General features: G+C 39.4%; 1 protein-coding gene and 1 pseudogene across 7 annotated transcripts in view; one reads left to right on the top strand and one right to left on the bottom strand.

Annotated features, from left to right (window-relative positions):
* XKR4 (XK related 4) overlaps positions 1-16,461 on the bottom strand; it is a 504,890-nt gene that overhangs the window by 111,666 nt on the left and 376,763 nt on the right. The window lies entirely within an intron of this gene.
* LOC308506711 (protein LSM14 homolog A-like) lies at positions 5,139-6,523 on the top strand (annotated as a pseudogene). Its single transcript has one exon. The product of its transcript is annotated as a protein LSM14 homolog A-like (transcript).

Raw genomic sequence — 16,461 nt, 5'->3', positions numbered from 1 at the left:
ATCTGAGAGCTATGAAGCTCAAAAAAGGAAGCAGCATAGTGGAAGGAGAAGAGATAACAGGCTTGAGAAGTATTTAAGACATATAGTTATAAGGTCTCAGTATTTGAATGTGATGAGATGATAAGGGGAAAACTTTCCCAGATTTCTGGTGTTGATGACTAAGAGGATGGCACCAACACATTTACACTATAGGGGGAGAGATTATGGAGGAAGGTACACATTCAGGTTTGGACATGCTGAATTGGAGGTGTCTCCAAGGCATAAAGGTCAAGATGGTAAAGGAAATGATATACGCGTATAAGAACCAGAGTCTCAGGAGAAAGGTCAAGACTGGAGGTCTCCAACCGATAATCATCAGGTAGTATAATAGTTACAACCAAGATAGTGAGAGAGGTTAGAAGACAGTGAATGGAATGAAATTGGGCAGACAGAGATTATAAGAATGATTAAATTCCCAAAGGGCAAGAAATCAATCTCTAGGGAAGCACGTGAAGTCCAGAATTGACATTGATGCTACTTTCTGTGACTCTATGAAATCGTGGATGACCTAACTTTAGGCTGGAATCTTAGTTACTCTAGGTCTGAGATTACTGTATGCCTCCAAGGGTCAGGCAAGTAACATCAATCAGAGGCTGCTTGGTTGTTAGACAATAAATAGCCAACTATTGAGGGCCTCAATACTGATTTAAATACAATAGGGCATGGTCAGGATCAGGCAAATCAAAGAATGTGTATCTTTCTAAAGAGGGCAGCCACAACTCACTTCAGTTGTTTCATGACAGAATACAGGTGGAGGATGCCAGATCTTCCAGTTTTTCATGAGAATTAAGAAATCTAGATTTTTATGTAGAATATTCCACTTTTCCAATCTTGGCAGCTAATTAAAATTTAAAACTCTATGCAGAGACCAAGGGGAAAACAAAAATGGCTGTGGTCTACCACTTCGCGCTGTCTGCTATAGGCAACTTGGGTTAGAATGACTGAGAACAGTGCTGAGGTTCACGAAGTTGTGGAATCCCATTCACAGTGAGTGCATTCCATCAATAAGTGCTTATTTTGTGCCTAATATGTGCCAGGTTCAAGGGATTTAGTTGGTGAACAAGAGGCAAAATCACGAAAAATGAATTACATATAAGGTTTTTTCCTTCTGTGGTTATGCTCTTTCTGATATTGACTTGTGGTTGAAAAAACCTCAGTGTTTGTGGTGGAAGAGCCAGGTCAGCACTTGGCTGCTGGTGTCAGATGGGCTGTGACACTTATTTAATGCCACATATTTGGCTCTGCAGCTATTAGAAACAGACCCTGGAAAGTTCTTGAATTATCTGTGCTTCTGTTTTCTTGCCTATAAAGTGTACATATTAATAATACCACCTTATAGAATTATTGTAAGAATAAAGTGAGATGATGTCTATAAAGTGTTAAGCTCATATTAACTATGAAAGGTTAGCTATAGTAATGATTATGATTTATGACACCCTGCCCATGTGTCTGAAACAAGTGATTATGATTTTGACACTCTGCCCATGTGTCTGAAACAAGTGATTTACAGAATGCAAATGTGACTTTTGCCTATGGAAGTGTGAGCAGCTGTTTGAGAGGCAACCTTACATTTTTGAAAGCTTTACTTTAAAGAAATAGATTCCCGGAGTACAGGACAATGCCTTGAAGTGATTCTAAGCAGGTGCAAAATCAAATTAATTGCCAATCAGTTGCACATGCTAATACAAATAAGATCCCTCTGTGCTGAGCTCCTGGGAGGGCACAGATGTGTATTTGGATCCTGTAGGGACTAGGGGTTGCTCTTGATAATGGGGTTGCCAAGAGTGGGGAAGAGAGGCTTGCTCCCACTACCACAAAATGACATCTCTTGTCTTTCAAGTGAACTGATTCACAGAAAATCTGTTCTTGATCTTCTTTAGTGAGGGCATACAGCTGACCTCATGAGACAGAACCTGTGAGTTTGATTGGGTCTGATAAGAATTATGCATATCAGAGTCTGTCTTGAAATATAAAGCATTTCTTACTTCAGTGTATAATAAGTAAACATTTCCCATATGCCAGGAACTGAGCCAGGTGTTGGGTATGAGAACAAAAATGGACAAATTCCCAACCTTCATGGAATTTATAGTCTAATGAAGGAGGCAGGCTATTATGCAAGAAATAGTATAAGTTCAGGCTCCTAGGATAGCGCATAGGAGGAGCACTCAATCTGAGGGATAAGCAATGGTTTCCTAAAGGAAGTGATGTAAAAACTGACATCTAAAACTGAGTAAAAAGATAAGCCAGACAAGGAAAGATGATGAAATCTCCAAGAGGAACAGGAGTGAGTGCTTATTACATTACAAAGTTAGGTAAAGTGTCTTTTGACTCCACTGGTCACCATTTCTCAATGATGTGTCAAGATTTCATTTAAAGATAATTTTCAAAGCATTTGTTGTTGATTTAATAGATGATATTATTAAAATACACCCTGATTTGGAGCACTGTCTTGGACTTACTGCTATTTTAAAATGAGCATATGAACTATCAATTTCATAGATCTCAAAGACAATTAATTGCACGTGCGTCAATGCTGTAGAGAGATAATCCATATCCTATTTACCCCTCTCTTTCCCATTGTCACTTCTCATTTAGCTCTTGTTACCTCTTACTGAACTAATGCCATATTGGCTTCACTGATTTCTTTAATGTCACATTTTATGTTTTCCCCCACTTCAATTCCTTTTATGCTTTGCTGCAAAATTAAATTTCTTGAGATGGAACTCTAATTCTAATCATTTCTGTGCTTGCAGTTTCTCATGGAATTCCCACAGCCTGAGATGTTAGGAATGAACCATATAGTCTGGAATTTAAAGACTTTCATGTGATTCCAGCTTTCTCAGCTGCTCTTGCACGACTCTTCTTCTTAGGTGTCAACATAGACTGCTTGTTGTACTCCTTTCCTGTTTCCTTTAGCTTTTGTTCATAACATCCTTCAGTTTCAAATGCACTTTCCCAGTCTGTACATGTTAAAATACCTACTTATGGACCAGCTCAAATGCTCCATTGATTGTGAAGTCCTCCCCACCGTCCTCACTCCCACTATTCCTTTAAATCCCCAGCACTACACCCACATACATAGTACCATGTGTCTATCTCTTGTATTTCACTTGTAAAAGTATTCCTGATTAGTGTAATGTGTGTATATACTGTGATGTACTTGAAGTAAGGGCTAAGTGTTCCTCAACTTTGCATTTTTCTACCTTTTAATATAGGATTCTTCACAGTGTAAGTGATTCATATTCATTGAAGTCTATCAATTCTACTAGCTAGTAAATTTTTTTCACTGCTAATTCTATTTGAGTTGAAAAAGACTTGATTTTATGTAACTAAATTTGGTATGGTTTCAATTCACGGAACTATTCATCTTTTTTTATCTTGTATATGTACAACTGTTACAGTTTTTAAATGGTTTCATGTATATGATTTTATTTGATGCCCTAAGGCTCATGGGACATCAATACATGTATCAATATAGCATCTTTCTTGATGTAAGCACAGAAAGGTAGAACGGCTTTCTGGAGAACACTAAGGTAGCAGGAACAGAGGTGGGATTGGAACCAAGTTCCTTCTGTTCTGGGCCCTGCCATTTACCATCTGCAATTGCTTCCCTAGTGTGTCTTTTTTCCTTCTGAAGACCTAGTTAAATGTAAATTCTGTTACCAAAATCAGTATTTTCTCACTATACACAGATCTTAATTAAGATTGAACATGGTGGAGACGTCATCAAAATGGCGGCATGAGGTGAGCCTCTGTAAAGCTCCCCTGGAATTTACAACTAATCGAACAACAATAACTCCACAAAGGACTCCCTGCACAGCACACAGGCAAGACGAAGAGGCCTACTACTGAATTCACCTAACGGTGGGAGAATCATGCGAGCGGGGGAGGAGAGAACGGAGAAGTGCGGAGACGGAGCCTCGAGGGCGCAGAATGCAGACCTAGCTCAGTGCTCGGAGCCCGCTGCATCCCGGAACTACCGCAGCTGTGGGAGAGGTAAGAACTCGGACTGCTAGGGCTCCGCTTATGGCCCACAGGGCTGAGGGGGCAGCATATAACACGGCTGAACCCAAAGCTCACGGCAGAGACCTTGGAGAAAAGACTGAGGGAGGAAGGCTGAAAACAATGGTTTAAGCCCTCACTGCGAGCAGAGAATGGAAACCTTATGCACTGGGACTAGCCGCCCCTCCCTACCCTCCCAGAGCTCGCCCCGCCCCCACCTGCCCGGTGCTGGTAGCGGAACCGTAGCAGTGTCAGATCAAAAGAACAGAATATTTGCTGTTCTGAGAACTGTGGACCACAGACACAGAATCACAGCCCAACTAGTTCCGGCAAAGGGGAGGGAGCTGTGGAAGTGGGACTGGCTGTGGTCGTGGTCCCTGCCATTGCTCTGGGCCACCTCTTACAACTCGCCCCGCCCCTGGCACCACCTATCTGAGTGGATCCCTGCAGGAGTAAACAGAACTGCTGAAACATAGGGGCTCTGAATCTGGTGCAGAAAGAACTTTGGAACTTCAAAAGCTCTCCGTATCCCCACAAGGACGTGGTGCTCTATGACTCAGGCGAACTGTTAACAGAGGAGAAGTCCTTTTCCCAGGGAATCCCCACATTGTGTGAGAAGCTGGAATAGTGTAGAGAAAACATAGCACTACTGTGTGAGAAAGGAAAAAAAAAGGCTGCAGTCAGAGAGAAAATAAAACATTCTACCAACAAGTATTGGCAAACAAAAGAAAGACCTCTTCCTATCAACCTGTTGCAGAAGCCACTCCTGTAGATGTCTAGGAAGAGAAATAATAAATCAGTAATTGCCATGAATAACCAAGGCAACAAGACAGCTCAGAAAGAAAGTGAAAAGTCTCTAGAAAAGGAACTTAAAGATATGGAAATATGTGACTTAAATGACAGAGAATTCAAGATTGCAGTTCTGAAAAAACTCAACAAAGGCTGGGGGAGAGTAGCTGGAGCCGGTGCCGCCGTGATGTTGGGTCTGAGGCGGCTGCTGTAGGCACCGTCGGAGCGAGCGGGCATGCGGAGCGGCAACCGAGGCGTGGGATCTGCCTGTCTGTAAGAGGCCGGGAACGGTGGTGGCGGTGAGTGCCATGAGCGGGGTCACCCCTTACATCGGCAGCAAGATCAGCCTTATCTCCAAGGCGGAGATCCGCTCCGAGGGCATCCTCTACACCATCGACACCGAGAACTCTACCGTAGCCCTTGCCAAAGTTCGGTCCTTTGGTACAGAAGACAGACCGACAGATAGTCCAATACCACCTCGAGATGAAGTCTTTGAATACATTATATTCCGAGGAAGTAATACTAAAGATGTCACTGTTTGTGAGCCACCAAAACCACAATGTTCTTTGCCTCAGGACCCAGCTATCGTTCAGTCTTCACTAGGCTCTTCTACTTGTTCATTCTAGTCAGTGGGTTCCTATGGACCTTTTGGCAGGATGTTGACATACAGTCAGTTCAATCCAAGTTCATTAGTCGGGCAGCAGTTTGGTGCTGTTGGTGTTGCTGGAAGCTCCTTGACATCCTTTGGAACAGAAACATCCAACAGCGGTACCCTGTCCCAAAGTAGTGCCGTTGGTTCTGCCTTTACACAGGAGACAAGATCTTTAAAAACACAGTTATCTCAAGGTCATTCAAGCCCTCAGTTAGACCCTTTGAGAAAAAGCCCAACCATGGAACAAGCAGTACAGACCACCTTGGCCCAGTTACCTGCTCCAGCACCTGTTGGGAGAAGGAGCCCTTTATCAACCAGGCCTTTACCATCTACCAGCCAAAAAGCAATAGAGAATCAAGAGCACAGGCGAGCTGAAGTACATAAAGTTTCGAGATCATAAAATGAGCAACTCAGAAATGATAGCAAGAGACAGTTCCACGTGCTCCTTCAGCTCCAAGGAGAGGGTGTGGGGGTCATCGAGGTGGCAGAGGACGATTTGGTATTCGACGAGATGGTCCTATGAAATTTGAGAAAGACTTTGACTTTGAAAGTGCAAATGCACAATTTAACAAGGAAGAAATCGACAGAGAGTTTCATAATAAACTCAAATTGAAAGAAGATAAACTCGAGAAACAGGAGAAACCTGTAAATGGTGACAATAAATGAGACTCAGGAGTTGATACCCAAAACAGTGAAGGAAATGTGGATGACGAAGATGCACTTGGACCTAATTGCTATTATGACAAAACTAAATCCTTCTTTGATAATATTTCTTGTGATGATAATAGAGAACGAAGACCAACCTGGGCTGAAGAAAGAAGACAAAATGCTGAGACATTTGGAATCCCACTTTGTCCAAACAGTGGCCGGGGCAGGTACAGAGGCAGAGGAGGTCTTGGTTTCCGTGGTGGCTGAGGGCATGGTGGTGGCAGAGGTGGCACCTTTACCAGCCCTCGGGGATTTCGGGGCAGATACAGAGGCCATGGGGGCAGGGAGTTTGCAGATTTTGAATACCGGAAAGACAACAAAGTTGCTGCATAGTCTACAAACAAGTCTTTAAAAATAGGTGAATTTCTAGCTCTTCATAGTCCTGAGAATTGGTTTCAGACTTTACCAAGAATGAAGAAATGAATTTGCTATATATTTGTCACCAGCACTGGGTTTTCTTGTTTGTTTGTTTTTCTGCTTAATTTCAAAGATACAATGCATTTACTTTGGGGTGGGGGGGATGGCATTAAATATATTTGGAATAGCAGAAGGTTAAGTAATTTCTTATGTATAGTTAAAGTAAAGCAGTAAGTACTTCAATGAGACTTATAAGTATTTTTTCCTCACTGAAAGGATTTTTCTTATCACTAAATTGTATTTGGTGATTATTGCAAGTTGCCTGCAAATAGGGCCGTGATACTGTGTTTTGAGCCACTGAAGATTGTGTGTGTGTGTGTGTGTGTGTGTGTGTGTCTTTCACCCTTTCTTTCTTTTTGGAAATCCTGTAATATCCCTTTTGAGATAGCTTATTTCGTTAGTTAGGGTGCTGGATGGTAGAGAATTTTGTCAGTCAACTATGTATACACAGTAAATACTGTTTCTTAGGCAAAGGTAACTTTTTTATATAGTTGTAAAATTCCACTATGTTCCATTGCCAAAGAAACATTAAGAACTTTGTATAGCTGTATAAAAAGCAATTAATATTTTAAAGAATAAACATTTTAAAGTCAGCAAAAAACAAAAACAAAAACAACAAGATGCAAGAAAACACAGAAAGGCAGTTTAATGAACTCAGAAACGCAATCAAAGAACAACATGAGCATTTTACGAAAGAGATTGAAATTTTAAAAAAGAACCAGAGAGTATTTCTGGAGATTAACAACTCAATAGAAGAAATTAAGAACGAAATAACCAGCTTAGGTAGTAGAGTTGACCAGATGGAGGAAAGAATCAGTGACATCGAAGATAGAAACCTAGAAATTACACAGATGGGAGAAGAAAGTGATATGAGACTTAAAAGAAATAAAAGAACTCTACAAGAATTTTCTGACTCTATCAGAAAGAGCAATATAAGAATAATGGGCATACCAGAAGGAGAAGAAAGAGAGAAGGGAACAGAGAATATATTCAAACAAATTGTTGATGAGAACTTCCCAAACTTGTGGATAGAACTGGATCCTCGAATCCAAGAAGCAAATAGAACACCTAATTACCTCAATCCCAGCAGGCCTTCTCCAAGGCACATTATATTAAAGCTGTCTAAAATCAACGACAAAGAAAGAATCCTCAAGACTGCCACGGTAAAGAAGACGGTAACCTACAAAGGAAAGCCCATTAGATTATCATCAGATTTTTCAGCAGAAACTCTACAAGCCTGGAGGGAGTGGAACCAAATATTCAAACTATTGAAAGAGAGAAATTATGAGCCAAGAATAATATATCCAGCAAAGATATCCTTTAGATATGAAGGAAGAATAAAGACCTTTCCAGACAGACAGAAGCTGAGGGAATTTTCTAATACACGACCTGCACTACAAGAAATACTAAAGGAGGCTATTCGACCACCATCAACAGGGACAATTTGTGGCAACATAAAAAGGGGGAGAGTAAAGGACTGAACTGGAATATGGGAATGGAGAAAGTATGCGTGCTGAAGAAAATGGAATACTCTAAATATCAAACTTTCTTTTACATAAACAAAGGGTAACCACTCAAAGAAAATCCAGAACTGAAATATATACTGAAATAAAAGAAGAAACAGAGGGAAACATCATAGAATACCACCATACAGAAATAACAGACAATAACAAAAAGGCAAAGAAACAATGGAGACACAGCCTTACTAGAAAACTAAAGACAGAATGATAGGAAATCCTCACGTATCAATAATCACCCTAAATGTAAATGGACTGAACTCACCAATAAAAAGGCACAGAGTAGCAGATTGAATCAAAAAACTAAACCCAACCAGATGCTGTCTCCAAGAGACGCATCTCAGCTACAAGGCAAGCATAGACTCAAAGTAAAAGGGTGGAAATTGACACTCCAAGCAAATAGTATCCAGAGAAAATCAGGTGTAGCCATAATGATATCAGATGAAACAGACTTCAGGGTAAAAAATATAACAAGAGACAAAGATGGACATTTCATCATGGTAAAGGGGACTATACAACAAGAAGACATAACAGTCATCAATATTTATGCTCCCAATTAGGGAGCACCGAAATATACCAAGCAACTACTAACAGAACTAAAGGGAGAAATTGACCAAAACACAATTATACTAGGGGACTTAAATACATAACTGACAGCTAACACGACAGGGCTGTCCCCTATCACCTCTGCTTTTCAACATAGTGGTGGAAGTCCTTGCCAGAGCCATCAGGCAAGAGAAAGAAATAAAAGGCATCCAAATTGAGAATGAAGAAGTTAAATTATCACTCTTTGCAGATGACATGATGTTATATATAGAAAACCCTAAAGACTTCACCAAAGAGCTATTAGAAACAATCAACGAATACAGTAAAGTTGCTGGCTACAAAATCAACGTACAAAAGTCCATTTCATTCCTATATACTAACAATGAAATCTCAGAAAAAGAAATACAAAAAACAATTCTCTTTGCAATTGCAGCAAAAAGAATAAAATATCTAGGAATAAATTTAACCAAGGATGTGAAGGATTTATATGCTGAAAACTGTAAGACGTTTTTGAAAGAAATTGAAGAAGACACAAAGAAATGGAAAGACATTCCGTGTTTATGGATTGGAAGAATCAACATAGTTAAAATGGCCATATTACCCAAAGCAATATATAGATTTAATGCAATCCCCATCAAAATTCCAATGGCATTTTTTAAAGAAATAGAACAAAAAATCATCAGATTTGTCTGCAACCACAAAAGACCCCGAATAGCCAAAGCAATCTTAAGAAAAAAGAACAATACTAGAGGTATCACACTGCCTGACTTTAGCTTGTAGTACAGGGCTACAATAATCAAAACAGCAGGGTATTGGCAGAAAAACAGACACATAGACCAATGGAATAGAATTGAGAACCCAGAAATAAAACCACATAAATATGGACAGATAATTGTTGACAAAAAAGCTAAAAACATACAATGGAGGAAAGACAGCCTCTTCAATAAATGGGGCTGGCAGAATTGGATAGCTACGTGCAAAAGAATGAAACTGGACTGCCATGTACCATGTACCAAAATTAATTCAAAATGGATGAAAGACTTAAGCATAAGACCTGACACAATAAACTGCATAGAAGAAAACATAGGTAATAAACTTATGGACCTTGGGTTCAAAGAGCATTTTATGAATTTGACTCCAAAGGCAATGGAAGTAAAATTAAAATAAATGAATGGGACTATATGAAACTTAAAAGTTTTGCACAGCAAAAGAAACCATTGATAAAATAAAGAAGCAACCAACTGAATGGGAGAAGATTTTTGCAAACAATGGCTCCGATAAGGGGCTAATATGCAAAATATACAAGGAAATCATGAAGCTCAACAACAAAAAAAACAAACAACCCAATTGAAAAATGGGCAGAGGACCTGAAGGAATATTTCTCCAAAGAGGACAAACAAATGGCAAATAGACATATGAAAAAATGCTCACCATCACTAATCATCAGAGAAATGCAAATAAAAACCACAATGAGATATCACCTCACCCCAGTCAGAATGGCTGTCATCAACAAGACAAATAGTCACAAGTGTTGGAGAGGCTGTGGAGAAAATAAGAACCTTCATCCCCTGTTGGTGGGAATGCAGAGTGGTGCAGCTGCTATGGAAGGCAGTGTGGAGGTTCCTCAAAAAATTACGAATAGAATTACCATATGACCCAGCAATCCCTCTACTGGGTATCTACCCCAAAATTTGAAAACATTTATACGTAAAGACACGTGTGCTCCAATGTTCATTGCAGCTTTGTTTACGGTGGGAAGACATGGAAACAATCAAAATGTCCTTCAATAGATGAATGGATAAAGAAGTTGTGGTATATATACACAATGGAATACTATTCAGCGGTAAGAAAAGATGAAATGGGACCATTTGTGACAACATGGATGGATCTTGAGAGTATAATGCTAAGTGAAATAAGTCAGACAGACAAAGCAGAGAACCCTATGATTTCACTGATATGTGGTATATAAACCAAAAATAACAAAGAACAAGACAAACAAATGAGAAACAAGAGCCTATAGACACAGACAATAGTTTAGTGGTTACTAGAGGGTAACCAGAGGGGGGTGGGGGAAGGGAGATGAGGGTAAGGGGGATCAAATATATGGTGATGGATGGAGAACTGACTCTGGGTGTTGAACACACAATGGGATTTATAGATGATGTAATACAGAATTGTACACTTAAATCTATGTAATTTCACTAACAATTGTCACCCCAATAAATTTTAAAAAATGGTAAAAAAAAAAAAAAAAAAAGATTGAACATGGTTGCTGCAGCAAGTTGAGATGAGGGACTACAATTTAGCCTGTCTTGGTACTCAAGCGCAAGTCTAAAAACCAGATGATTAGCCCAAATTATTCAGTGTCTATTCTTGTAGACTAAATTTGTTAAATAACTACATTACCTAATTTTCAATGGGTGCTGTTGCCCACAAACCTGTTGCCTATTGACCAGACCCTGAGGAGAGAGGGAGAGAGCCGCGTGTATGCAGATGGTCTGGATGGTCTTTCTTGGTGACACTGTTCTTTGTTGCTGTTGTATTGGGCTTCAGAGAGAAGTGATCAGAAGCACTAATATTTGCAGACCATCACTGAAGCCTACTGGTTGGATCCAAAGTTTCTTTTTTCTTAATGGACCTGCCTCCAGTAAGTAGGCTGTATGGTATAATAATAGAAAAATCCCTGGACTTAAATTTCAAGGATAAGTTTTTATTTTTCATTTAGCTATACTATTAATTGCTGTGTGACCTTGAACAATTGCTTAAGCTACTAGAAATTTGGTATCTAATCTTTAAACAAAGTTGTTGTGAGAATCAGATAGGATAACTGATAGGAAATCACGTTATAAACTTCAAAGTGCTTCACTAAAGTGAAGTGTTATTATTACTAAAGAGGGAAATAAAGGAAGTTTTTGAATTCAATTCTGTTAAAAAGTTTGAATTAAAAATCTAATTAACTTACCTGTTAGTTTTTGGGGGGCAACAGGGGGAGAAGGATTTAATAAAGCCAAGGTAGCATGGAGCTTGGTAGATTATTCTGAAGTATTACTTATAAATAGGGTTTCATTCCTGCCCGTTCTCGAGAATTTTTTTTGCTTTCCATTCCTAAATCCAGAGAAAAGTTGGTCAAGAAATTGGGGAAATTAACTCCTTGAACCCAGGTGGTTGGTAGTATTGGCCGTCACTTTGTGGAAATGATTCATCATGGAGAACAGAAAGCAGTTTGTATCTCGGGATTCGGGAATGGGAAAGCGAAAAAATATTCCTGAGAACAGGTGGGAATTCCTGCCCAGAAACTCTACTTATAAATGCTTTTTATTTTTTACCTTTATTAATAAGATTTAATAATTAAACCACAAAGAATGATGAGTAGTAACCTTCATAATCTATAAAGATAATTAAATATAAAAGAAACATGTACCTTAATATACTATTTGAACAACAACAGCAAAAAGATACTTATAAACACTTTCCTGGACTTTTCTTGCCCTAGAATAGAAAGATAGCATGGCTTCCTTTTATGTACAGTCTTTTAAAATTGTGAAAGTTTGACTCAGTTCAATGTTCTTTTTGCATTCTTAGAGAGAAGGATTTAATCTAAAAGGCAACAGCAACCACAAATCTAAACAAAAACCAAACCACACCAAAACAAAACAAAAAAGGGCTTTCTACATTTGTGGTAATTCTCAACTGAAAATACCAAGACTTTTCATTAAAATTATTAGTGTGATTCTTATTTCAAAAATCAAATAGCAAGAATTTCACTCTAACTTTATAAGGACTTCGTGTTGTTTTCATTGTGTTATTATAAGAGCTGGATAGAGGAAGAAGAAATTGGAAGAAAAAGCTGATGAAAAATAGAGGAATAGTTTCAAAATCTTCTCCATTCTACCCTTCCAATTCTCAAGTATCCTAAGCAAGAAATAACAATCAAACCAAATCAAAACAAAAATATCTTCCTTTAAGCTTCATTTGATGAAAATAATCAGTTATAGAGGAGAATTTGGACATTACTGGAGAACAAATCAATCCATTATTAATGTATTAAGTAGTAGGACTCAAACTAGGTATCAGGAGATCATTTTATTGATTCATTATCTACTTAAGAATGTATCATTCCTGTTAGAAGCCTCAGGGAGCTAAGCTCAATGACATCATGCATCAAAAATATTTGCATACAACAGTAGTAATAACAAACATTACAATGGAAATGGTTAGAACTAGTAATTTATATATTGAATTATGGATGGTCAGTTTTAAAAGATAAGTCCGCTACATCAGAACACCATCAATGAGGTATTCTCAGAGTTTTGCAATTCGATGTCCCCTTTTTGGTTTTTGTACTGGTTAACTGAGCTTGGATCCTATGCCAGGCACTGCTTTAGGTTCTTGGCGATACCCAGTAAACATAATAGACAAAGCTCCTGTCCACTCTAATGGAGCTTATATTCTATTGGGAAAGACAGTCAATAAACACATCTAAAAAATGTGCTGTTTGATGAAAATAAGTGGTGATAAGAAAAAAGTAGGGCAAGGACTGGAGGGGCAAAACATCAGAGGGAAGTAAGGCCACACAGTCCTGTTGAGACGGAGACTTGAGTGAAAGCGTGAGAAGTGTAGGAGTCAGTCATGAGGTGTTGGGAAGGGCCATCCAAGGAGCAGCCGCTGTTATGACCCTGTGGAGGATTGGAGCGGCAAGGGGAGTGCAGGGAGGTAAGGATATCCTTCACTAAATTTGGGACTTTGACTTTGTGTGGGTCAGGGAGGGCCTGGAAGACCTGGGAAGATGATAAAGGCTGTTAAACAGAGTGAAATGAGATGATCTTGGTTTTCATTTAAAAGGATCAGTTTAGCTGCTGTGTTGAAAATAGACCAAGAGGACAAGGACAGAAGATGAGTGACAAATTAGACCAGTTTCTCAGGCTATTGTAAGAATCCGGACAAAGTTATTGGATCAAAATAATGGCAGTGGAGGGAGTGAGATACAGTTGAATTCTGGATCTATTTTTAAGTTAAAACCAATAGGAATTTGCTAATAGAAGAGGTGTGGGTGTGAAAAAACAGTGGAGTGGAGGATAGCAGCAAGACTTTTAGCTTGAACAACTAGAAGGATGAAATTGTCTTTAACTGAGATGGGGAAGTGTGAAACCTAATAGGTTTGGGGAGAACTATCAGGAGCTCCTGTTAGGTACAAAATGCTGTTGGTACTGATGGCTTGTAGCTGAATTCCTCTCTGGGCATTGCCCTCTGAAAGGCGCTGGCTTACCCCCATGAGTGCACCCTAGATCCAATTCAATGGCTACTTGAGGTGGGGATAGGAGGCCTCTTTCACTTGCCTTAATGAGGAACCACTGTAAAGCTCCCGGGATTGGCTCAGGCCTCTGGCTCAACTACATCATCATCAGCTCCTCCTTCACCCCAGTCTTGCTCCCTCAGCCTCATAGAGTGGTTCCCGAGCACACCCCAGTAAACTGTCTGCATCCAAATTTCAGTATGTTTTCAAGGGACCTTTCTTAAGATACCTTCTGTGGGTCCGCCAAATAAAAATTATGTCTTCCTTTTTGGTGTAGCTGATCTCACTCAGTATCTGCTTTGCAAATAACCATAATGACTATCTCCCCAATTAGATTATATTAGTTCCACCAGTGCACTATGCTTATTTCTATATTTTGCTCCTAAAAAATATCAAATATTGAATATTTGTTCTGTAGTTAACAGATAACTGTGATGCCCCTGAACAGAAACTAAAACAAGAAACTTAAGATGAAAAGCAATGGTTTTAAATTAAATTCAGATATGTCTGTTTTCCTTTGTGATTTATGTATATTAGCAAAATCATAATATCCTATAGTGACTGCTTTCTTGAAATTTCAAGTAAGTTTGTTAGTATGGTGACTAGCTTATAATTAATTGTTTTTTCCTCAGGCTTCTACTTTTTGGATTTTGTGGAGACAGAGCCCCAAAGAGCAGTTTCCAGGCTCTTGGCCTCACATAGAAAGGTGCTGGCCCAGGTAGTAAATGGCCATCAACTGTGATTGGATGGCCATGAGCTGTGGCTAGTTGGCCGTCAGCCATTGGCCACTAATATAACTTCTGTGGCTACGCTAGCAGAAAAAAATGGGAGGCTAACAAGAAGATGGTGGCTGAGCCAGCAAGCAGCGGAGTGAGGGTTGCGGATCATGTGGCTCCTGCTTCCTGTGTCTCCAACCCAGCTGCTAGCAAGAATATAGTGGTATGAGTCCCCTATCTATGACTCTGTGGGTGTTCCTTTTTGGCCTAACCATATCCTGCGTTCCTATGTGGGGAGGGGGAGCAGAGACCCCGCAGGCCATCCCGCACAACAGATCTGCATTCTATCCAAAATTTGAAAAGAGAAAAATCTAGGCAATGATAAGCAATTGTTTTTGTCTACATTGTAGTAGAGAGCTTCAGATTTGACTGCATCCTTTTGAATGGAGTGATCTGTGAACCAAATTTATGAAATGTTTGGTCATTTAGTCAGCCTGTGAAGAAAATAAAAGAAACATTTCTTGTAAAGCCATGTGCTGGGGGCAGAATGGACTGCAAGGCATTATCCGGTCCATTCTCAAAATGCCCACTAGGGGGGAAAAAAACCATGTGATTCCTGAAAGCTTTATTTAGGGAAAAAAAGGAAACTAGAGTTCATTCAGTGCTTACCACGTGCTGGTAATTCAATGGGGGCTCTTTTATTTGTCTCACTACTACCTTAGATAGAAAACAGTGGTTCTCAACTTCAGCTGCTCATTGAATCTTCTGGAGAGCTTAAAAACCTCTGATGCCTGAGTCCCAACACTAAAGATTCTGATGGAGTTGGTCTGGGGTGTGGCCTGAGCATCAGGATATTTTAAAATTTAAAACTTCCCCAGGTGATTGTAATGTGTAGACCAGATTGAGAATCACTGCTCTGTCAAACTTCTGGCCAGATACAATATAGTTAAAAGTAATTGATGGAAGAAAATTGCTTGATGTAATCTGGACTCTCCCCCTGACACCATCCCCTTCCTGTTATCCCTTGTTCATGATCTTTCAGCCATGATCGTGGGCCAGCCATGAATAAACCAAGCTCTTCCTGCTGCCCAGTACAATTTGTCCCAGATCACTTTCAGCATATTAATGTTGACTGATTTTCTATCAGTAAAATTGATCTCAGCCAAATAATTTCCACTCAGATCCTTGAGTACTCTCCAGTTACTATAATCCCAGAAAATGAGATTGTGAAGCTATGGCTCATACAGGTTAAAAAATGAGCAGTAACTAAGAGGGGAGGCATGTAATTCAAATCCACAATGAAAATACTTCTGAAAGAGATTCTAAAACTTCCTATGTTAACCCAGAAGCTTTTTCTATAAAAATCTAAATGAAATGAGTAACAACCATCCTTTATATAGCTTAAGTTAGAAGCCTTCATAGATTTTTCTTTTCCATAATCTGTAGCTTCATTTCTTGTGGGCTCTTGTCATTGGCCCAATTTTCCAGCCCTTTAATCACTTTCTGTGCATTCCTCTTGAGAGCTCTCCTAGTTCTACACATTCGTTTAACTTGCAGGGTTCCAGACCAGGACTTTAATTACAAACTTAAAAATGATGGCGGGAGTGGAATCATAATAACCTCAGACTGCTTAGTGCTATGCTTGCTTCTAAGGCCATCCTTTGTTTCTATTGCGTTAGCTTTAGTCCCACATTACTGTAAGCCATGGGGTTATAGTTATTTTTATCAATGTGATTATTGTTAATAATAATGGTGGCTTCCATTTACTCTACGGCTATTCTA

The sequence above is a fragment of the Rhinolophus hipposideros genome (assembly GCF_964194185.1).
Source record: "Rhinolophus hipposideros genome assembly, chromosome: 13".
Classification (NCBI taxonomy): Eukaryota; Metazoa; Chordata; class Mammalia; order Chiroptera; family Rhinolophidae; genus Rhinolophus; species Rhinolophus hipposideros.
This window is presented reverse-complemented; position numbering and strand designations above follow the sequence as displayed.